The sequence below is a fragment of the Brachyhypopomus gauderio genome, chromosome 5 (genome assembly GCF_052324685.1).
Source record: "Brachyhypopomus gauderio isolate BG-103 chromosome 5, BGAUD_0.2, whole genome shotgun sequence".
Lineage (NCBI taxonomy): Eukaryota > Metazoa > Chordata > Actinopteri > Gymnotiformes > Hypopomidae > Brachyhypopomus > Brachyhypopomus gauderio.
In genome coordinates, this window is record NC_135215.1 from 23,827,558 (window position 1) to 23,848,386 (window position 20,829).

A 20,829-nucleotide genomic window follows, 5' to 3' on the forward strand; every position below is an offset into this window, starting at 1 on the left:
CCGCGGTGATAATAGGAGCGGTGGTAATATTTAGTGTAGGAAATCAGAAACAACCCAATAACGTGAACATAACTTTGTGTCAGTGGGACGACAATCACACTGTCTGCAAAGAAGTGAGGCACGATGAGATCCACAGCCTTAACCCGCTAGTAAACGCGACCAAACCAGAGAAAATAGACTTTAAAGTAAGAAAACCAAGAGAAGCTGGAACCAGGCCAGTAGGACAGTCCAAGGACTGGTGTGTACGGACATACAGAGGTGTGGAGTTGAGTTATAGAGATGGTACAGCCTCGAGCTGGACTTTTGACTTATGTGAGGTAGTGGACTGCGGGGGAGCCAATGCCTCATACAGAGGATGTGATTTGTACATATGTTGGACCAATCAAGTTAATGCGGGCTGTCAAGGAAGGGGGAGTTTCTATAGTGCAGACTGGTGTCCTGGTTGGGGGTCAGTGATAAAGTACTCGGGGAGATGGAAACCGACATTAGGAGATAAGAAGGGTAACCCGTCCACGACCTATTTGAGGAAATGGTGGGTCGATGTGTCGTTTCAGCGAGACTATCACGTGTCCCAAAATCCAGTAACTTTTTCTGTCAGATGGAATGGGCAGATATGGGGTAATAACAGACCGTTGTACTTCACCCTGGGGGTGGAACAATCAGGACGTGACATATGGGGAATAATTAAACTCAGCTATTTAGTCAAACCCAAGCCACTCAGCCCAGCAAAACCTGAGGCAGAAATAGAAGAGGTGGAGGATTCAGCAGACAAGTTCACTCTAACCACAGATTTCACTAAATTATCATCCCAACAGTTAATAGAATTAGCAACCGGTTACAGTGGCTCCAATTTGTGGTTGTCATGGCTAGAACAAAACAGTAGAGAAAATGGGTTAGAAGGTTGTGTGGCCTGTGCAGTGGCCCGTCCCGCGTTAATGACCTCACCAGCCCCACTGAATCCTGAAACAGATCCAGTAGGATATCAGTGTATGTTGAATTAAACTAAGGTGAAAAGTATTACGACCCCAAATTGTTCCAGCCTGGACAGTATTTTTCTGTATGTCAAAAATTTGGAAGGAGGTAACGCTCCTTTCATGCCAGTAAAACTTATAGGGCAATACCAATGTTTTAACTTGACCGAGAAAGACACAATCATAAGTGTGGGAGAAATAGAGCCAGACTGGTGTAACGCCACAACGAAGGTCCCGGGGATAGGGAGAGTAGCCCGGGCAGGGATCTGGTGGTACTGCGGAGGACACACTCTGTTGGCATTAATACCAGGAAAAGCTAAAGGAATCTGTGCCATGGTTAGACTAATCACACCAATAACAATGATAGGGCTGAGGGAAATCACACCGCAGCCTGTTACAGCCCAAGGGAGAAAGAAGCGTGATGCCTTTGATTTGTCCATAGGGTCACCAACATACATTGACTCCATAGGAGTGCCTCGGGGGGTTCCCAATGAATACAAGCTAGTTGATCAAATAGCTACGGGCTTTGAGAACATTCCAATTATATCAGCCTTGTTTCCAGTAACACCGAACAAGAATGTAGATAGGATCAACTTTGTCCATTACAATGTACTGAGATTAACCAACCTAACGAGAGACGCAATAGAGGGGCTGAGCGAACAACTGAGAGCTACCTCACTGATGGCCGTACAAAACAGAATGGCTCTAGATATGCTCCTGGTGGAAAAAGGGGGTGTATGTTTCATGTTTGGCGACAACTGTTGTACCTTCATTGCCAATAATACCGCACCGGACGGGTCGGTTACCAGAGCTCTGGACGGACTGAAGGCGTTATCTAAGTAGAGGCGGGACCTGGGTCTCGGGGACAACGTCAAGTCACGAGACCGTCGGAGATGAAGGGGGGCATCTCCAAATAGTCTGAAAGGTCTCGGCCCACGACTGGGGAGTGATCCAGAACCCACAAATCACATAAAAGAACACATAGACATTGTACTAACTGACAGTCACACTATGAAGGTATACACATTTAGGGATTTTTATGATTGTCTTTCTTTTAAGAAGTGCACTGGGCTAGATAGAATTTTGTACTAGACTAGACTTAGACCAATGTTTTGGTCTAAAAGGGGGAATGTAAGAAAAAAGAAAATTAAAGGCTAATAACTTGATGTATCAATTTAGTGTTTTTCAGGGAGACTGTGGGAAAGCAGGAGTAAGGAGGCCTCAGTGGCCTTGAGGAGAACAGAAGGGGCCTATTCAGTGCATGATGTGTAGCAAGCAGTTTTTAGATAACCAGGCAGACAGGCTGGGAGAAGAGGAGCAGGTGAATTTCCATGGAGAGCAGCCAGGATTGGGGAGTTATCGAAACTTAAAGAATCGAAACTTATGGACAGGGAGTATGAAAGAGAGGACATCACCCAGCACGGGAGGCTTTTCGCTTGGACACTGCTGAGATCCACTTGGGTTAGGTAGATTCCTAGGCAACTAGCACCAGTGCACTGAAGAGTTTGTACCACGTATACATCTATTATATTGCATTCAATTATATTCTTTATAAATCATTTAAAAATAACTTTTGTTGTCAAGACTTTGCTTGGACCACTCAAGAACCAGTTGGTTCATCGGGGCAGTGTTGGGGCCCGTCTGGGTCGGAGAAGAAATTCCCAACAAGACCTAACAACAAAAACCTACAATGCCATATGAACTCTGGATCATTGGCCCTCATTAACCCTTAAATAACATGAATAACATGCAATAACATGAAAAAATTAAAATGTTTTGCAAAACCTGATTTTATCTTGACATTTGACCTGCACTGTATTTTTGAAGAAATATATTTAAAAAATAATTTCTAACAGTAAAGACCATTACTTATTTTTGTGACACCCTGAATGTGTAATCACATTAAGGTAATTATTTATTTCATATTTTATTGGTATATTCTCTTGGTTTGTGCATATATTGGTTATTGTATTGTTATTTAATTCTCCAAGCCATGTAAGGGGAGCTAGACTCAAGGGGCGGGCGCTAGAGTGTGGCTTAGATGTAGGGTTGCCACCTAGGCCTGACAAAAAACAAGGACACTGTCATACTGACACAGGGCGGCGAACGTAAAATGTTACCGGAGGGGTTTAAAATGGACACAGCGAGAAAAAAAAACTAGTGGTGGGCCGTTAACGGCGTTCGTTAATTTGATAATCTTATCGGGCGATATAAAAATTATCGCCGTTAATCTATTCTTAAAGTTGGGTTGGGAACTGGGTCAAAATGGGTAAGCAAAATATGATGATTTTCAACTTGATAGTTTAGCTCGGCTGTATTCCTAACCAAATTGCACAGTAGCAGCGAGAACGAGTTTTCAAACCTGTGAATTACAAATCGTACGTGTGTTTACATGGATGCAGAAGTCGCCAGGTTTGCTTCATGGAATATTCATTTTTAGGAACGTAAAGTGTTACCGGAGTGGAACTCTGAGCGGTCGTTTTCTACATGGTCCTAGCGCTAGATTTGTTAAAACTGCAGAGGACCAAAACCGGCTTTTGAAAAATTCCCCCCCAAATTACGTCCGTGAGGTTAAATGTACTAAATGTTGACTTACATTTCATATATCATGTTTAGCTGAATAAACATGTTATCAACCCCTTTTAATGTACAGTATGTAGGCTTACAAATTCATGTTTAACTGAATAAACCGTTGAACACGAGTAGCCTACATTTTATTGAGCATGTTTTTTTTCTTCAAGTATCAAAGTAGAACAGCTTTCTCAAGCAGTCATTGATGCATTTTGGAAACAGGAGATGAGCCCCTGGTCTAATGCGCCCTCTGTATTAAGAAACCCTATCTCAAAAACTGACTTTTAGTCATTACTTGGGTAGCACGCATATGAGCCATTTTAATATAGATTAATCTAGATTAATCTAGATTAATTTCAAGATTTCAGTGAGATTAATCTAGATTAAAAAAATTAATCTATGCCAACCCCTAAAAAAAACAGATTTAAAGTGTGCAGAAACAGTCTGAATCGTGGTTTGAACTAACCTATTTTTTTTGCCGGGACCGAATATTAAAAAGAAGAAAAACCGGGACAGGCACGTGAAAACCGGGACAGTCCCGGGAAAACCGGGACAGGTGGCAACACTACTTAGATGGGCAACAGAAAATTGTTCTCAGATGAATCTGAGAACTCAAACTGAACACACTGGCTCATTGTGTCTTTTGTTTATCCTGCTTTCCAGGTGGGTAAAATGTGAAAGTGTACAAATATAAAAGTGTACAAAGTACTATAATAAGGGTTAATGAGTACATGTATGTGAAGATTGAACTGTGTTGAATTAATCGCTACAGCCGCATGTGTTGGCAGACGTTCAGGCTAGCTAGCGATAGCAACTTTAACCTGCTTGTCGCTATCTCCCGTCCTCTCATTAGTGTTAATCACCCGGCTCAGTAACTGTGCGCCTGGCGACTTGTGTTCACTCTGGTTAGTCTCTTGTAGGTGCTAGCTATGTGCCTGGCTGCCGCCACTACACGCACATGTTTTTCAGTAGCACTAGTAACTCCAGCCTTGTCACAATGTGCTTGGCTATCGCCATTTTGTAATAAAACTTTTGATTCGGCAGTTATACGCTTGAATATAATAAAAATGCATAGATTAAATATGTTTAACAGTGAAAATGTGTAAATAAGGTTAGACTCAGCTGTGGTTAGTTTTTGTATTTTCTAAGTTAGTAGTATTTTAATACTAAATACTATAATATTATAGTAGTGTTAAAACAGGGCTCAAGTCTCACGCATTGAGCGTGTGACACACGCATTTGACCGTCTTCACACGCTCACAAGCCACACTTCCGATTTCACACGGCGAGAAAAAAAATCTAGTTTATTTACCTCCGATCCATATCTATGTCGCCCTCCACTGGCGATCGATCGCGATATACAAACCCCCACCCCGCTCAACAACTCTCACACTCTGACATGAATCCAAAACTTGAGAGCCCTGGTTAAAATAAGTCCATTTGGCCATGTTAAGCGAAGTTAGAGTAATTGTTTTTTTTTATTAAATATTGGTCTTGTTCAGACCAATTTGTACAGATTTGTAATGTGAAAAAAGTTGTTACTAGGGTAAAATTTAATCTGAATAACTTTAGATTTATTTGGAATAGCTTAACTCAGTGGTTCTCAAACTTTTTCCATCATTGCCCACCTCAGAAGAAGGGGAAATTCCACGGCCCAAATACAAATGCTATGGGGGGGGGGGCGAACGTGATTTGTTGACAGGGGGGTGGCGAACGTCATTTGTTGACCTGGGGGCCGGTACAAATTCATTAAAGGGCAGAATCTAGCCCTGGTTCACACTGTTCCGCAGACATTTTAAACATCCGGGGCTTATGAAAACCGAACAGGCATTAAAACGACAGGCTTAAAAAGGTTCCACCTGCAATACCCACGTGCCCCACACTTTGAGAAACGCTGGCTTAACTACAGAGACAGAAAAACTGTATATGAATGCTATGATTTTACCACATATCACCTACTGTCAAACGAGCTGGGCACAGACATGTAAGGGAAATCTTAAGCCGATTGAGATGATGTACAAGCAAGCCCTAAAAGTTTTAGATAAGAAAACATATCGCCACAATCACTAACATCTTGACTAAGTATGGTTTCTTTAATTGGAAAAATCTGGTTAAGTTTACAAACGTAGTACTGGTCTTTAAAATCTTAAATGGCTTAGCGCCGCCAGTGCTAGACGAATGTGTGCATAGGGCCACAAATAGGTAGACAAGGTCTAGGACAAGAGGTGACTACTATTCCATTAAGGAAAAGTGTTTTTGGTCAGACTCAGCCAAGTTCTTTTCGTGCTTCACATGACTGGAATTCTCTCCCACCTGAGATAAAAGAGTTAACAGCTGTCGGTCTGTTTTACAGACGATTGAAAGTCTGGTTATTGACTACACAGACGTGTAAGCATAATGGTTGATTTTATGGTGTACTTTTGTACAAATTCTTTGTTCACTTCTTTTTAAATTATTACTACTGTGTATTGTTTAAGACTGTTTCCTTCAGAACAGGGGTGCCCACAAGTTTTCAGCTTGCGAGCTACTTATAAGATGACCAAGTCAGAAAGATCTACCTATTTATTTTTTAGCAGTGTGTGTCGATCGTTGACGGGGGGTGTTGCGTGTGTCAAACCCTAGACGTCACATTAGCTACCATGTATGGCACATATGTCAAAGTCAAGGCCCCCTAGAATTGATTCCGGCCCGTAGGCTACAGCCGCCCGCTGGTGTTTTGCATGCACAAACACTACATTCCCCACAATGCAACGGTAGCCCGCGAAGTCACTGCAGCGCACAAGCGGAGAGGGTCCGCGCGGCGAAAATGATGTAATCGCAGTGGCTCCGTGCCTCGCGCAGCTGTCAATTCACGAGGTCGTGCACCTCGAATTTCGCAACTTCGCGTGCGCAGCACCTCAGCGCAATGAACAAAGTCATGTTTGCAGGGTTCATACACCTAAACAAGGTGGAATTCAAGCACTTGTACGTCACTTTCAAGGTCCATTTCAATATTTCCCTGCACGTTAAACAATTAAATATTTATACATATACTCGAAATGATTCGAAATAATTTGCTTTTTATTCACATTATTTAATGGTTGTTATTTTCAAAACGCCCAATCTTAACGTCTACACATTCTCTCATGTTTCGTCCTGGAATTACAAGAGGCTCGTATTTGTTAACGTAATACAAGAGAACTGTTCAGTCATACAGCTATTTGTTGTGAAACCAAGTACACTGTAAAAAAAATCCTAATTTTATGGAAAATAACCATAAAACATTTTTTAACATTTTTTCCAATTGTATGCAAAACTTTGTAAAATTACAGACATTATTTGTAATTTGACAAAATGTCTTTTATTTTAAGTATTATGACAATAATTACAAGTTACATGCTTTTCTCATTTTTTTTACGGAAATAATACAGTATTATTTATACGGTATTTTTCTGCTTTCTTAAATTATATACAGATTCATGTATAATTACAGCAATTATCTGCAATTAAACATTCGGTTGATTATATAAAGGTTTATGTCTGTAAGAACTAAAAAGTTTTTTTCTCTGTCATTTTAATCAAAATCTTTTGGCATTGCTGGTTTAAACATGATTTTCAATGTCAGAAATTGAAACATCTGGCATCGTCACCGTCTGCCTTCAAATTGCTGACTTCCTATGAGTGAACGCTGGCGCGTTTGGCTGCCGCTGCTCACCGGTAACTAAAGCTATCGTTTATCTCACGTAAGCAACGTCAACATAGCTGCACGGGAAATTATACTCTAATATATGAATACTGATAACTTTTAAAGTTTTAGTATTCATTTATCGACACAACTGATTGCCAACTTCTCTGTTGAAACCGGTAGCATGCTAGTTAGCCTAGCCTAATACGCTAACGCTATACGCTAACGCCGCAGGTGAAAACTTTTCATCTACAATGTGGATTAATAACAGATTCATCTGGACCATAAGCATCTGGCTTTTTATCTCACCTACTCATGAACTGGTGGCTGGTATATTGCAGTACTCAGCTGCTGAGCTGCTCCGTCTGCGAACTCTCTACACCTTTGCTGGCTGTAGTACACCTTCATCCGGACCTGGCAATCGTCCCGCGACGCAGATATATTCACCGAGGATCCCGGCGTAACTTCCAAGAACACACCTCAACTTCTATAAAGTCCATCTGGTCAAACTCTCGCCACAGTCAACGGAACACTCACCGGGCTGTAAACCACAGTGTGCTAGCTAGCTTGCCACGGTCTACCGGCTCTGCTGCTGGCCATAACGACAACACCACAGTCAACTTCGGACTGCTGAACGTCCGCTCACTTACGAGCAAGGGGGGTCTTATCCAGGATCTCATTGTTAACCGTAAGTTGGACTTCTTCTGTCTGGTGGAGACATGGCAACAGCAAGGAGATTTTATGCACCTGAATGACGCTACACCACCAGGGTTTGTTTACATCTGTCAACCTCGTGTGTCTGGTCGCGGAGGAGGTCTCGCGATACTCTACAGAGAGAAGTGGAAAGTCTCTCAGATGTCTGTCCCCACCTTCAACTCCTTTGAAGCTACAGCCTGCTACTTTCTGGACCTACACCCACCATCATTTTAACAGTCTATCGCCCTCCTAAGCACAACAGTGAGTTTTTAAATGACTTTGCTTCTCTTTTAACACAGATATCAATACTCACACCAAACATTATAATTTTAGGAGATTTCAATATTCACATAGACAACACTTCCAATCCACTAACCAAAGACTTCCTGTCATGTATTGAGAGTTACAGCATACAGCAGCACACCAACGTACCAACACACACTAAAGATCACATTTTAGACCTGATATGCTGCTCTGGAACCTCTCCCTCTCACATATCTACAACTGAACTCCCTTTAACGGACCATTTCTTGTTATCATTTAATGTCACACTTCCTGTTTCCACTACCAAGACCTCTCGATCCATCTCATTCCGCAATATTAAGAACATTAACCTGGAATCTCTCTCTTCTGACATTAACACTGCCCTGCACATTGATACATACAATACATCCACCCCTGATGAACTGGTTTTTCAATACAACACCGGACTCCAACACATTCTCAACTCCATTGCACCGCTAAGAACAAAGGTTGTCACATTCTCTCAAACTGCCCCCTGGTTTACAACTGAACTCAGAGTAATGAAAGCCAGAGGACGTCAACTGGAGCGACTTTATAAAAAATCTGGGCTGATTACTCATAAGGAACTGTATTTTCAACATATGTTACAATATAAGGACTCTATAAACCACGCTAAATCCAAATATTATACACATATCATTTCTTCCAATGCTGGTAATTCTAGAACATTATTCTCACTATTCAATAACATTAACCGTTGTCCTGATACATTACTTCCAGGTACTCACTCTGTGGCTTTTTGTAATTCACTCATGTCACACTTCACAGAGAAAATCCAGAGCATCCACCAGCATCTCTCTTCAGAACCTTCCTTTTCCGTTTCCTCTGTACTCCCATCACCTACTCATATCTTTTCCTCCTTTCGGCTTCCCACTCACACAGAAATATCTGACCTCATCCACAAATCTAAGACATCGACCTGCCAGTTAGATCCACTCCCCACAGTACTGGTTAAAGCTTGCATTCCTTCATTAATTTCCCCAATCGCTAATATTATTCATTCTTCCCTAATAACTGGAACGGTTCCTTTTTCATTAAAATCAGCTATCATAACTCCAATACTCAAAAAACCTGGTGCTGACCCAACCAACTTCAATAACCTACGTCCAATTTCTAATCTTCCTTTTATATCCAAAATCCTGGAAAAAACAGTAGCTGCTCAACTACACTGCCACCTAACAAACAATAATTTATATGAACAGTTTCAGTCTGGATTTCGCCCCCTTCACAGTACTGAGACAGCACTAATCAGAGTAACCAACGACCTTCTCATGGCAGCTGATTCTGGACTAGTCTCAATTCTCATTCTCCTTGACCTGAGTGCGGCCTTTGACACCATTTCTCACAATATCCTCATTAATAGACTATCAACCATTGGTTTGACACAGACACCACTAAACTGGTTTAAATCTTACCTCTCAGGCCGCACTCAGGCCATTCAGGTGAAATCATGCACATCCCAAAAAATTTTAGTTACAACTGGTGTACCACAAGGCTCTGTCTTAGGTCCCAGGCTTTTCATCATTTACCTTCTTCCCTTGGGCAATATCTTTCGGAAACATAAAATTAATTTTCATTGTTACGCGGATGACACTCAGCTCTATTTATCCAGTAAACCATCCACCAATTTCCAGACCTCAACGCTTAATAACTGTTTAACAGAAATAAAAGCTTGGTTCACAACAAATTTTCTTAAACTAAACAGCAATAAAACAGAGATTCTCCTTGTTGGCACAAAATCATCTCTATCTAAAATAAATTCATTTTCCATATCTATCGATAACTGTACTGTTTCACCCTCCCCTCAGGTGAAGAGTCTGGGTGTCATCCTCGACAGTACCCTATCATTTCAATCTCATATTAATAACATAACCCGGACTGCTTATTTTCACCTTCGCAACATTAACCGTCTCCGTCCTTCTCTTACCCCACAAACCACTGCCATTCTCATCCATAGCTTCGTCACCTCTCGCCTCGACTACTGTAACTCTTGTCAGGTCTTCCCAATAAATCACTCCATAAAATCCAACTAGTCCAGAATGCAGCTGCCCGCATCATTACCAAAGCACCTCTCACCCATCACATCACTCCTGTATTACAGCAGCTTCACTGGCTACCCATTAAGTACCGCTCGGAATACAAAATTATTATGTTAACATTTAAGGTCATTCACAATCTTTCACCTACATATCTGTCAGAGTTGCTCCAAATCGTCACACCTCCCCGGACTCTCAGATCATCATCTTCTACCCATCTACATGTACCATCTGCTCGACTGGTCACTATGGGGAACAGAGCTTTCAGTCGCTCTGCTCCCCGACTATGGAACTCATTACCACCATCTCTTCGCAATATAGACTCTCTTCCATTATTTAAAACCGGACTTAAAACTCATCTGTTTAAGACTGCATTCTCTTTATAACAATTTTACTGTGTCTATTGTATGTTAATTTTAATTTTGTACTTTTTTGTACGGTGTCCTTGGGTGCTAGAAAGGCGCCTAAAATAAAATGCATTATTATTATTATTATTATTAGAAATGAAAGTGGTTTTCATAGTATTAGATTACATGTATCAATACTCGTATTTTGATTGTTAGGCGTCCTCGTAATTCAGAGGATCCATTGATGTTCAGGAGAATAATGTACACAGAACAAAATATATAAGTTCGGACATATTAATTTGCCACAGAACGTGATGGTAATTGATTTGACGAAAAGGAAAATTTCTGCAATTGAAAATGCTCATTTTTATGATGCCTACAGAATGAAGTGTGACTTCCTAATGTCAGTTCAGACATTAGATTTTTACATTGGCATATCTAAAGTATGTAACTGTAGTAATGGCTGTTAGAGATTTCTGTTGATTGTTCCATTGATGTCTGATGTCTGTTCTCATTTTAGTTCTTGTGTAGTCAATGGCAATAGAAAATGGCAGTTTGTTTGGGTGCTTTTAAAAGAAACATTTCTAAACACTGGGTCTATACTTGAACATAACCAAGGAAATAACCTGTAACACACTGAGAGACAGATGAACTGATGTACTGGTAGACGTACATTGTAATGGAACAGGCTTTTAAACTTAAAAATGTGTGTGCCTATAGCAGGGGTGGCCAACCCGCCAGAGACCTAGAGCCATTTTTTGTACTGTGTAACGGCAAAGAGCCACATCATGCATTGGCGAGTGTAAGTTGTCGAGCGGGGGTGTGTGTGTGTGTGTGTGTGTGTGTGTGTGTGAAGTATACGTTGTCGAGCAGGGGGGGGGGGGGGAGTGTAAGTTGTTGAGCGGGGGGCGGGGGGTGTTAAATTATTAGCTGTGAAGACAGTCAAATGCGTATTTTCCACTACGCCGGTTTTAAAAGTATTTGCGGCTCGCTAGGCTTGTAAACAAACCGCGCACCACGAAAATGTAGCAGTGTGTCGCCCCGTTAGTGCAGGTGAGCCCGCGGACCGGCTGGGGAGCCACACGAAACCAGGCAAAGAGCCGCATGCGGCTCGCGAGCCGCGGGTTGGCCACCCCTGGCCTATAGTTACACACTGGAATAAAAACACAAGTTGAACAACCACTTGAATATAAATGTTATCTCTAGGCTAGGGGCATAAACGTGATTTGAGCTCAACGTATTGCTTTTAACCATAATTGGTTAATCTGACTGTCATTCAGGAAACTGGCCAATGACAACTGTTCGCGCCTCTCAGGTCATGTTTGAAAATTTCAGTGAGTGCTGACGGTGGACATTATGGTGGTCAGCCTACGAGCTGTGGTGGCTAGCTAGCTACCTGGATTATTTTACATCTGCCTGCCAAATTATTATTTTGAGCGGATTATTGTTGGATGATTCCACAAAATAAGATGGAAACGGGGCACAGAGGAAGAAAATGTAAGTGAAGCATTATTGGTGACATCAGGTAAGAAAACATTCTTACTTTATGTAAGCCACATATGTCAAAGTCAAGGCCCCCTGGAATTGATTATCTATGGCCCCCTGGATGATATTTAATTACTATTAGAACCGGCCCGCAGGCCACAGCCGCACGCACAAACACTACATTCCCCACAATGCAACGGTAGCCCGCGAAGTCACTGCAGCGCACACAAGCGGCGAGGGTCTGTGCGGCAAAAATGACGTATTCACAGTGGCTCCGCCCGTGCGTGAGGGCGTCACACGCTGTCTATTCGCAAGGTCATGCACCTCTCGAATTTTGTAACTGCGCGCACCAGTTAAACTTAAGTTAAATATTTATACATATAGTTGAAATGATTCGAAATAATTAGCTTTTTTATTCACATTATTTAATGGTTGTTTATTTTTAAAACGCCCAATCTTAACGTCTTCACGTTCTCTCATGTTTGGTCCTGGAATTACAAGAGGCTCGTATTTGTTAACGTAATACAAGAGAACTGTTCAGTCAGACAGATATTTGTTGTGAAACAAAGTAGTTACAATTTCAAGCATTTTCCAGTACTTTAGCCTAAATTCCGGCACTTTTCAAACCTTTATTACTTTATTCATTTAATGTACAGGACATGTTTTCTTTGAAGGAATATTTTAGACAAGGATTTTAGACAGCTTTAAGCATCCTCTAAAGGTAAATTACAGTAGGATGCGAAAGTTTGGGCACCCTTGTTAATTTTCCTGATTTACCTTTATAAATCACTGAATGTTTGGATTTTAAAAAATCAGTTAAATATATCATATAGGGGACAAACACAGTAATATTTGAGAAGTGAAATGAAGTTTATATGATTTACAGAACGTGTGCAATAATTGTCTAAACAAAAATAGGCAGGTGCATAAGTTTGGGCACCCAAAAAAATACCCGTAACTTAATATTTTGTAGATCCTCCTTTCGCAGAAATAACAGCCTCTAAACGCTTCCAATAGCTTCTAATGAGAGTCTAAATTGTGGCTGAAGGTATTTTAGACCATTCTTCTTTACAAAACATCTCTAGTTCATTCAGCATGGACAGCTCTCTTTAAGCGACACCACAGTTTTTCATTAATATTCAGGTCTGGGGACTGAGATGGCCATTGCAGAACGTTGTACTTGCTCCTCTGTATGAATGTGTTAGTAGATGTTGAGCAGAGTTTAGGGTCATTGTCCTGTTGGAAGATCCACCCTGGTGCAGCATCAGCTTCTTCATTGATTCCTGGACATTGGTCTCCAGAATCTGCTAATATTGATTGGAATCCATGCGTCCCTCAACTTTAACAAGATTCCCAGTCCCTGTACTGGCCACACAGCCCCACAGCATGATGGAACCACCACCAAATTTAACTGTAGGTAGCAAGTGTTTTTCTTGGAGTGATGTGTTCTTTTTCCTCCATGCATTACGGCCCTTGTTTTGGCCAAATAACTTAGTTTCATCAATCCACAGCACCTTCCTTCAGTTTGAAGCTGTCTCATCCAAATGTGCTTTTAGCGGCTCTGTTTGTGATGTGGGTGGAGAAAAGGCTTCCTCTGCATCACTCTTCCATACAGCATCATCTTGTGTAAAGTGCGGCGAATAGTTGAACGATGCACAGTGACCATCAGTAGCAAGATGATGTTGTAGGTCTTTGGTGCTGGTCTGTGGATTGACTCTGACCGTTGTCAACATCCTTCGCTCGTGTTTATTCGAGATTTTTCTTGGTCTGCCACTTCAAGCCTTGACTTGAACTGTACCTGTCTTCTTCCATTTTCTCACAATGTTTCTCACACTGGAGACTGAAAGCTGAAATCTCTGACATAGCTTTCTGTATCCTTCCCCTAAACCATGACGGTGAACAATCTTTGTTTTCAGGTCATTTGAAAGTTGTTTTGAATCTCCCATGCTGTGACTCTTCAGAGAAGATGCAAAGAGGAGAAAAACATACAATTGCCACCCTTAACCTTATACAGCAGAAATGTAAACAATTCCATTCATTTTGAGTGAACTGTACTAGTACACTTCAACACTAGTTATCTCAAGTTGTACATATAGGAAAGTGATCATTCAGGACTCAAACTGAAGTAGACAGTTGGGCCAACATATTGATTCATCTCCAGGCTTATATTTCCATAATTGTATATTTGAGAGCTTCTATTACAGAAGAACAAAAAAATACTTGAGCTTGAACTTTACCAGTATGTATATTCACATATTCAATCCAGGTTCTAGAATATAAAATATAATTCACTAGGGTCTTTTCTGACAACATAGAAAAAATGGAGCCAATTCCATGCAAGTATTTTAAAGTTATTCAGCTTTGTTCCAAGTTATGTCCCGTGCACCACACTCATGTCCAAATATGACACACCTGGTACACACCCTTAGCCAACTAAGCTAACATGCTAACAAATTCCTTACATGAAACTTAGGAGCTATTACAAACAACGTTTGACATCTTACAGAAAGACCAGAAAATTCCAACGAAGAAATTGTTATATTATGAACGTTATGTTATGATATTTATGTCCAAGATAGTCCGACAGGCTAAGCTAAGCTAACGTAGCCAACTACGCTAGCATCCTACATGTTACTAAGTACTCCAGTACTTAAATGCTCTAATACTGTTTATAATCTAATGTTTAGTATTAGATTATATATTTAGTATGAATTCTCGTATGGAAAACTGTTAATTTTTACTCATGAGTGCGTCGTATCGCGTCGTAGCAGTTGTTCAGGCTTACTTCCAGGGTGGCATCGTATCCAAAAAATGGACATAAATTCCATCAAAAGTAATCCTTTTCTTTTCTGTGATGTTCAAAAGTATCCGCGATCAAAATACCAACTAACAAAATAATCCACGTCATTTGCGTGTGTTCAGGGGAGCTTAGCTTAGGTTAGTTTAGGCTAGTAAGTTAGCAAAACTACAACGGAAATCATTAGTCACCGTTCCGGAGCTCGGGTTTCAAATAAACTTCACCAATCATGGCAAGTGAGGGCTGGTTCGTTTCAGCTTGAAGTAAACTATTGGTTAGAACAGCTATCAATCACTTCTAAGGCGCCAGCTGGTCTCAGTCGGCTTATTGGTTCATTACAATCAATGATTTATAAAGGTATATCTGGAAAATTAACAAGGGTGCCCAAACTTTCGCATCCCACTGTATATACATATTACATTATTAAGAAGCACAATCTTGATGGTACTATACTCAATTTTCACCCGATACCACTGGTGATTCCTAAAAGCCGATTAAAGATTGGCGAGGGTGCTTTTAGCCACTATGGCCCAAAGCTCTGGAACTCCCTTCCTGAAGAGCTCAGAGGCATTTCATCCTTGCATAGCTTCAAGAAGAGTCTCTAAACCTTCCTGTTTAGATCTGCTTTTAGTTAAGGAAGATTATCTTATTTACTTTACTTTTTTTACATTATTTTATTTAGTTACATTTTATGTCATTATAATATTTATTTTATTAGATTATTGTTATTATTTTATAATTTGTCATTATTTAATTGTCACGTTGAGGACCCCGGCCCCTCCCTTTTGGGCATGTGTTTACGTTGTCCACGTGCATCGTCTGCGTCTGTGGATCTTCGTGGTTGTGGTTGTGTCTTGTGATAATCCGTCTCACCTGTGGCCCGTCTCATAATCACGTGGGGATTATCTGGTTTGTCTATTTAATGTGTGCTTGCGCAGTGTCCTGTGCTCGTCATTGTCTACAGTTTACACGTCTGTGTGAGTTGAGTGTTTCTATTTGTAGTTTAAATAAACGTGACGTCTGCTATAAAGGAGGATTCTGTGTCTTGTCACTCGTCCTGCCCGCACGTCACATTTATTATGTTGTTTCCTTTTTGTCTTTAATTTCTTTTATTTTTTTTTACTTATCATTGCTTCCTTTTAATGTTTCTTTTTATTTATTCTGTAAAGCACTTTGAGTTGCATGTATGTATGAAAGGTGCTATACAAATAAAGATAATTATTATTATTGTGTGTTAGGAATCTGTTCTCCTGGCCAGCAACAGAACAGTGAGGGTTGAAGAAATGTATACTGCCGTTTCTGAACCCTGATGGCTATGATCAACGTCTCAAGACAATTTCAAAACCCAAGACTAGTCTATTTCTGCACCCATTTCAAATCGGTAACGCACCGTTTACATGTCTGAGTGAAACAGGGGTGGCTTGTTTACAGCTTGTTCAAAATGCAGCAGCTTGCTTTCTCACTAAGATAAAGAGCATGGAACACATTACACCAGTATTAGCCTCTTTCCTCTGCCTCTGTGAGCTATAGAAATTAATTTAAAAATCTTAGCACTTACACATCAAACTCTTCAGAATCAGGCATGCATTACTGAGCTCTTATGTCTTCTTCAAAAGGTCTTCTGACAAGGAGGTAAAATTGAAATCAAAGAATGATCAGACTTTTGCAGCTTATGCCCAAAAGTTATAGAATAGTCTCCTCCACTGATATGTGCAGGGCATAAAGAAAAGGTATTATGAAGGACAGTCACCATTCAAACCATAGTCTGTTCAAATGGTTACCCTCAGGGAAAAGACTCTGCTCCATCAGGGCCAGGACTGAGAGACTGAGGAGGAATTTTTACCCTCATTTCATTCATTTCAACACATGGACCATTCTGCTCAAGTCACTTTACTATGACACACACAATCAAGGCCAAACGTTTTGAGAATGATACAAATATTAATTTTTACAAAGTTTACTGCTTCAGTTTTTATAATGGCAATTTGCATATACTCCAGAATGTTGTAAAGAGTGATCAGCTTAACAGCAATTAATTGCAAAGTCAATATTTGCCTAGAAAATGAACTTTATCCCTCAAAACACATTTCATCTTCATTGCAGCCCTGCCTTAAAAGGACCAGCTAACATCGTTTCAGTGATTGCTCCATTAACACAGGTGTGGGTGTTGATGAGGACAGGGCTGAAGAGCAATCTGTCATGATTAAGTAAGAATGACACCAATGGACACTTCAAAAGGAGGCTGGTGTTTGGAATCATTGTTTCTCTTCTGTTAACCATGGTTATCTCTAAAGAAACATGTGCAGTCATCATTGCACTGCACAAAAATGGCCTAACAGGGAAGAGTATCACAGCTAGAAAGATTGCACCTTAGTCAACAATCTATCGCATCATCAAGAACTTCAAGGAGAGAGGTTCCATTGTTGCCAAAAAAGCTCCAGGGTGCCCAAGAAAGACCAGCAAGCGCCAGGACTGTCTCTTAAAAGTATTTCAGCTGCGGGATCGAGCTACCAGCAGTGCAGAGCTTGCTCAGGATTGGCAACAGGCAGGTGTGAGTGCATCTGCACGCACTGTGAGGCGGAGACTCTTGGAGCAAGGCCTGGTCTCAATGAGGGCAGCAAAGAAGCCACTTCTCTCCAGAAAAAACATCAGGGAAAGACTAATATTCTGCAAAAGGTAGAGGGAGTGGACTGCTGAGGACTGGGGTGAAGTCATTTTCTCTGATGAATCCCCTTTCCGATTGTTTGGGACATGTGGAAAACAGCTTGTTCGGAGAAGACGAGGTGAGCGCTACCACCAGTCTTGTCTCATGCCAACTGTAAAGCATCCTGAAACCATTCACGTGTGGGGTTGCTTCTCAGCCAAGGGAATCGGCTCTCACACTCTTGCTTAAAAACACAGCCATGAATAAAGAATGGTATCAGAATGTCCTCAGAGAGCAACTTCTCCCAACCATCCAAGAGCAGTTTGGTGATCAGCAATGCCTTTTCCAGCATGATGGAGCACCTTGCCATAAAGCAAAGATGATAACTAAATGGCTCAGGGAACATAACAGAGATTTTGTGTCCATGGCCTGGAAACCCCCCAGATCTTAATCCCATTGAGAACTTGTGGTCAATAAAAACCTACACATTCTGACAAAATGCAAGCATTGATTGTGCAAGAATGGACTGCTATCAGTCAGGATTTGGTCCAGAAGTTGATTGAGAGCATGCCACGGAGAATTGCAGAGGTCCTGAAGAAGGGTCAACACTGCAAATATTGACATGCTGCATTAACTCATTCTTACTGTCAATAAAAGCTTTTGTTACTCATAATATGATTGCAATTATATTTCTGTATGTAATAAAAACATCTGACGAACACAAAAAAAACAGAGGGCAGCAGATCATGTGAAAATATAATATTTGTCATTCTCAAAACCTTGGGCCATGACTGTAGATACCTTTGAAAATTTCACTTGCACTACACTCATTGTTTACATGCACATTACACAACACTGTACTTGTAGTTTTTATTGTTTTAGTTCTTGTTTATAATATAAATATTTAATTTTCTACTTATTTACTTATCTAACTGCATAGTCTAGGCATCAGTCACTTTTCCATTTCACTACTGATTTGTACCTGGTACAGATTTATATTTGATGAATAAAAAGATTTTATGTCTGTATGTCATAATCTTGATCACTATAGGCCAACCACATTAACACCAATACTTATGAAGTGCCTGGGGAGGCTGGTCCTTAAATACATCATCTGCACTTCTTCCCATGCTGGACCATCAATGTTAGGGCATAACATTGATGGTTGTACTCCAGACAGTTTTGTATGTGTGTGTGTGTTTGCTTTTTGGAGAATAGGTCAATGATAACTGTTTAGCCAGAGTTGCACATTATTTCCTTTAACAGCTCCTGCAAACTACATGGTTCTTTGTGGATTTTGAATCCATCTCACCAAATAAGTCATTCAAGATTCATTTTATAATATCTTATTTTACTGTTAATCTTTATTTTGGGGTATCAATTTCTCCATACTGTTTTAAAAAAAAATGTAATATTGTAATAACTTTTTTTTATCTTAAAAAGCATTTAGACTAATACTAATTACTAATACTACTACTATTCTTCTTATTACGTATTTCAGAACTATTGCTCAGTGTACCATAATGCCAATACTTTAAATGGAATATTACAAAAATTAAACATATTTAAAATCCAATCACATCGTATATATTTTTTTGTCATTTTCTAATACTTATTTCCAAAAGCTTGTCCTACATGATTACCCTCCCCTCTACCATAGAAAACAATGGTGTGTTCCCAGGATAATTTAATTTAAAATTTATACTGTAATTTTAGCTCAAGTAGGCTAGACTGCCATGTCCCCAATCATGTTTCCTCAAATTCATTTACAAATGTATGTAATAAAAAAAAATTTAATTCAAAATTTTTTTTATTGTTGTGTTGCCTTATTTATAATATTCTTCACCAAATGTTATTTTTTTATATCAGTGCATTTTTAACACTTAAAATCTTTAAAATAAGTTTTGTCCCAGAGTTGACTGTCCCCTCTGTTACTGTAATGGAAAATCTGTCTGGACACGCCCCCCTGACTCCTCCTCTAGTCACATCACTCTTAGGAAGTAGCATTCATTTTTGAGGGAAATCATCTGCAAGAAGCAAAGTGAGTATCATTCCTTATTCAGTCTTTTTTCAGTGTTTTAGAAAGGTTCACTGATGTGGTAAAGCATAACATGTCCACTCTGTTATGCATATTCATAGTGGAAACTAATTATTTTTTGTAATTTGAAAAATATAGTTAATAAACATGTTAAAAATCTTCCTCTGTGGTCGCTATAAACTAGCATGAACTAGCATCACACAAGTAGTAATGTTAAATTTAGCATAAAATGTCCCTCCTGTTACTGTCCATCCTGTTAATGTTAATGTTCCTGAAAATGTTCTTGATATTTACTTTAGGTGCTCAGTACATTTTATGGTTGAAAGTGGGGGGCGGGGGACATGAGTTGCTTCTCTTTAATGAATTGTATTGTTGTTCACAGGTGTGATGTCCACCCTGTTACATCCTGTCCACCCTGTTTCTCCTCTGTCCACCCTGTTACCTGTGTGTTCTTATATATTAATTAAATAAAAACAACAATTAATATGCATAGCTTTGTGGTTGCAGGGAATGAACTGGAAAAATTAAATCATTTAAGAATGGAACCAAATTCCATTAAAATTCATTTTTATTCTAAATGAAATGTATGGAAATTACACTGTGACTTAAAATACAACATGTGTTTTTTAGATAATGCTTGTTTATTAATACTTCCTTAAAATACATTTGCAGGATAAAGTGAAGGACATTTTGACTTTTAGAAAATATGAATTTTAAAATAACTGTGCATTCAGAACACGTATTAATAGAGATGAGAATGTCTTGTAACAGAGTGGACATTTGTCTTATGTCACATGAAAAGAATTTGGTCAAAATTATTAGAGCATAATATCTTGAGCTGGACCGATGTCTATTTCTTATAGTTTAACAAGTCCTCCTGCAGATTAAATGATAAAACCATGAAAAGTTTCACATTGTTTTATACAAACTTACTGAGCTGAAATGGCACCGAATAGCAGGAATGACCCCATTATGTATTCAATATAGATTTTTGAATTTTACTTTCATGACAAAAACTGTCATTCTAAACAACCTGTTTTGATAACTTAAACAATAATTGTGACCATCACATTGTGGAAATCTTGTTTTGCTTAAGGGAGTACCGATTACTACATTCAGAATAATCAATGAGTGCATTGGAATTATTATATCAGCAACATGAAAAGCAGATCATCATTCATGTTTCCTTCATTGGACACCACAGATAAGAACCTCTAGTCTAACCAAAATAAGATGTAGGCTCCACAATGCCGACTGGGAAACTGCACAGTTCAGAC

General features: G+C 39.8%; 1 protein-coding gene across 7 annotated transcripts in view; it reads right to left on the reverse strand.

Annotated features, from left to right (window-relative positions):
• The window catches only part of osbpl8 (oxysterol binding protein-like 8), a 154,760-nt gene that overhangs the window by 127,898 nt on the left and 6,033 nt on the right, over positions 1–20,829 (reverse strand). The window lies entirely within an intron of this gene.